The sequence below is a fragment of the Echinops telfairi genome, unplaced genomic scaffold (assembly GCF_000313985.2).
Source record: "Echinops telfairi isolate 266 unplaced genomic scaffold, ASM31398v2 ScPeMD7_7424;HRSCAF=8462, whole genome shotgun sequence".
NCBI classification, from domain to species: Eukaryota; Metazoa; Chordata; class Mammalia; order Afrosoricida; family Tenrecidae; genus Echinops; species Echinops telfairi.
The window spans coordinates 17,735,869-17,740,394 of NW_022111324.1; the positions used below are offsets into that span (position 1 = coordinate 17,735,869).

The 4,526-nt window shown below is 42.9% G+C and overlaps 1 protein-coding gene and 1 non-coding gene across 2 annotated transcripts in view; one reads left to right on the plus strand and one right to left on the minus strand.

The window, feature by feature from the left end:
- The window catches only part of ASTN1 (astrotactin 1), a 402,092-nt gene that overhangs the window by 82,572 nt on the left and 314,994 nt on the right, over positions 1 to 4,526 (minus strand). The window lies entirely within an intron of this gene.
- LOC115872436 lies at positions 4,252 to 4,313 on the plus strand. Its single transcript, XR_004047838.1, has one exon. It is a non-coding gene; the product is annotated as a U7 small nuclear RNA (small nuclear RNA).

A 4,526-nucleotide genomic window follows, 5' to 3' on the forward strand; every position in this document is an offset into this window, starting at 1 on the left:
ATGATGAGGGCAATGAATGTACAAATGTGCTTTACACAATTGATATATGTATGGATTGTGATGAGTTGTATGAGCCCCTAATAAAATGATTTAAAAAAAGAAAAAAAGGTGTTTTTTTTTTTTTGACCCAGTAGTCATATACCTTGTGTTACTAACCCTCTGACACAAGTACCTACTTCAGCACCCCCACCCCCACTTAGACCCTGAGCTACCTATTAAGCAAACAGAGTCAGAACTAAACAAATGGGTGCCGTGTAAGCTTGCTGACTAGGAAACAGAGGAAGCTTGGCTGAAGGTTGAGTATCTTTCTTTCAGATCTCATCCGAGAATCCAGTCCTCTGTGTTCCCCTGTGCCACGTTGGTTGTCGATCTGATCATTGCCACGTAGGTCCTACGCACCTTACTTTATGGTATGTGCTGTGTAAGGCCTTTACTCTTGCTACTTCCTCTGCCTTGCTATTCTGCTCCTTGATCTTTGCATGGCAGGCGCCTTCTTGCCTTTAGGGTCTCTGCTCAAAATCATCACACGGCCCCTTCTCTGCTGGGCATCCGCCCGCCTGCTCAGCAGCCCCCTCCTCTCCAGACAGCCTTCTAATTGTTATCTTCTCTACAGCACCTGTGACTCCCTGAAACGGTTGCTCTCGGTGATTGTTTGTCCCCTTGTCACTGGGAGACATACTCCCTGAAAGAGGGGCCTTTCTGTGTCATTTACTATCAGCCGTCCAGTGTCCAGACGAGGGCCTAGGTGCTGAACACACTCCATAGTACTTGCTGAATAAAGGCATAAATAAACCCAACTCCACAGCAGGAAGCAATCAATCAAATTACGAAGGCAAAATGTGTGCATTCAGACACTGCGTGGGAACAATCCAGAACACTATATAAGTAACTTTCAAATTGTATGGTATGGACAATAAGTAATTATTGTCAAGCCATAATTATAGGAAAGGAGTTTCACAACACCACCAACTAAAATATGAATCAGGTTAAAATGCCATGGTCCTGAACAATTTGCACTTTTCAGAAGAAAAAAAAAACTGTGGGCCTCTTTTGAATACTATTTTGGACAACCGGATTTTCTGGAGACTGTAAGAGGAGAAAAGAGTTGCCTACAGTACAGAGGTTTTGTAGAAAAGTCAATCCTGGTGGTTGGCAAGTGGCCAGTTCCTTTCAGTGCCTGGGGGGCTTAAGACTCCGATTCTGCACATAAGCTATTTTCCACACACACCCTCATGATCAATGGCTTAATCAGAGAATGACCCAGGTCCTTTCAGAAGAGACATCCTGCCAACGGCACTCCTGCACGGCATTGGCAGCAGGGCATAACCCCTGAGGCCACTGTGTCGTGACTCTAGAGTATAAGTCTGCACCACGGACAGGAAGAACTCTTTCCATCAGTCTTCCAGAAAAACCTGCACCCTTGATGTTCAGAATGTGGTCCTTGATGCAGTAACCTTGAGAGCTTACTAAAAATGTAGAATTTCCGGGCCCACTTGGACATACTGAGCCAGAATCTCTATTTTCAACAAATATACACATTAAATTTTGAGCAGCACTGTTCTGTTGAGCAGCAAAACTACTTGAGCAACCGTATTATCATCATGGCCAAGAAAGTCCTTCAACAACCAATCCCAATTCCAGAAAGCTCAGGTTGTAAGGGCATCTGACCTGCAGGGACTCAGGACTGCTGATGAGCTGAGACAGACCTGGGCCTGGCTTCAGGGATTGTCTGTCTTAGGAAAGCGCTTATATTCTGCTCCCTCTCCATTCTGTCCATTGAGCCTCCTCCTTGACTCATTCAGATTTTTGTTTTGTGATGCCCGTGGCAGGTAAAACAGCAAGGATTCACTTCTTAGTTTATATCAGGATAAAGCCGGTCCTTTTATCCTGGCTCCTAGACTTCCTCTTGATGTGACTACATGGAAGTGTTATTTAAACTCCTTGAGCCTTTGTGTACTTATTGTAAGACAGGGAGGACAACACTTCAGCTATGTGTATGTTTGAGAACTAATTGAAAAAAGCTAAGTAACAGGATTAGCAAAGTACCTGGCTCAAAGTAACTGCTTAACAAAAGGTAGCTTTCTGTGATATTCATAGTAACTTCCTCCCTCAAATTAGAGATTCAGTTAACTCTAGACTCATTGCATCAGAACCTAGGGACTTGAAGACTCAGATTAAATCCTCACTCTTGTGATCAGGAAAGCTTAGTGCTTCTCCCAGTGCCACTGGGCACAGCTTTGGCAGCACCTTCATCAGCGCTGCCCATCTGTGAAAGCCAGAGAACAGCTGTGTTCTCTAGCGGTTCCCTCTGCTCCTAGCAGAGCCTTGCAGGTGACAGGCACTCAGCAAATGTTTGGTGAATGAATGAACGAATGATTCATTTCAAGAAAACTGTTATCCAGGACAACTATTTACCACTTGGGTGCTGACTTGTTTGTCATGAACGTGCATGGAGAGGACCTTTGGAGCTGTTGGTAACCCTCGGGTGTTGAAATTGAAAGCAGCATAGAAACTTCTATTTTTATTTCCTGTGGACCACAGTAAGTAGGTATCTTTGACGTCATCAGATTTTATGCCATGTGCACAGTCAGGTGAGTCATCTAATGGATCCTACTGGCTTCGAATATGCAAAGTCAGAACTTTGTCCACCAATGCACAAGGATCTACATCAGAAGCTGATCAAAGATTCAGCTATTTGGGTTCAGCTATAAAAGACTGGTGATATAGTTAAAGTGTATTGTGCCAACCTGGCCTATAAACACATGTGGAGTTAATTGAAGGGCAGAGAGATAAATGGCTTGGTGAGCCTTGCCTTTCTAGTTCTCGGGTCTCTTGCTTTGTTATAGTCGGACCAGGGTGCAACTGTCTTAGCCAGGTCCCTGCTTCAGCTGACAAAGCTCACTTCGTGCAAGACATCCCTGAGAAGCCACATAGACCTACCAAGATGCAGCCCTGGGTGCTGGAGCAGCTATGTGGAGACCCCTGCCAGCACTGAGATGTTTACACATTCACTGACTCAGATTTCCTCCTGCAGTCAGCATCATTGCATCTGTTTTGTGAGATGGAGGAGGACTTTGGGGATTGGTGTCAGACATATGGGTTAATGTTGGACTTGTGGGCTTGGGCAGCACTGGGTTGGGATGTTTTCTTGATCTGCACTTAACCTTTATACAAAACTCTCTCTTACACATGAGTTTCTGTAGATTTGTTTCTCTAATGTACCCAGACTAACACAACTGGAGATAGAGGCCGATTGAGTCTGTTTTGCACAAAATCCCTTTTGGAAAAAATAGGTGGCAGTGGGAAGCATAGCATACAGCATGGTGGAAATATGCTGCCACCAAGGGGGTAGATTCCTATTCTGACTCTAACTTTACTAATAATGACTCAGAGCTATCTTAGAAGCAAAACTGTTTCTGTCATTCAGGAAGAGGAAACCATTCTTCTCAGCTTTCTGTGGAAAGGAAGGAATTGGTTAGGTGGGGGCAAACATGGATTATAAACTGGGAAATGCAGTGGAGAGAAAAAGCTTGTTTATTGCAATGTGTCAGCCCAGATAACTTCACTGATGTGCACCAACAGCAGTGGCAAGAAAAGGGAAAGGCCAAGGTCAGGTCTCAACTAACAATGGGAGTGATATTGAAAAGGAATGGGGGGTGGGGGTAGGGCTCAAGGAAATCCACTCCTGAATAGAGTATTAAAAAAAGAAGAAGAAAGGAAAGGCATTGTGTTTAGCGTGTCAGGTGAAGGATTAAAATTAAGCCACTGGAAGTTCTTATTTGAAGAAGGTTCAATTTTTCTCAGTGACTTCTCTGGCATCTACAGATCTATAGCTCTGTACAGGTTTCTGAAATAAGAACAAGATTGAAGATGCTTTCGTTCAGCTGGCAATAGATGCTTCTTACATGCCAGGCAGTGTGTCAGAGAAGAAGCCCCAAAATGGAGCATATATACCCATTCTTCACTTAAGAATACGTCTAGATTCCAAAGACAAGGCTGATATGCAAAAATCACCATTATGTAGAATGAAGGATGACTGCACCATTGCATAACTGCCAAATGACATCACTACATAACTGCCAAATAACTTCATTACATAGCTGTCAAATCACGGAGAATCACTGTCCAGCTTATGTTGACACATAACCTTAACCATCATTTGCCTTGAACATTAGTGTTTCTTACTGCCAGTTACTAATGCACAGCATGTTCAGATAGTAGGTTTTCACTGTTGTTATAAATGTGAAATGTGAGTGTTACAGCTCTTTTAGAATTTGTCTAGCAGGTTTTCTGGTTTTTACCGGAAAACCTCCCCCCGAAACAATGTGAAATGTGGGTCAATGAAGTAGTGACTGAGGAGTCGCTGTCATTTTGCATTTTCTTCCAGATACTTTATAGGTAACCATTCTCTGTAAACACTATAGTTTGTTTTCTTTATCCATTTAACTTAGTCAATTTTTCACAATAATACAGATGCTTTGGAAAATATTTTTCAATTAAAAAAATAAGTTTTTTTATAAAAGTGG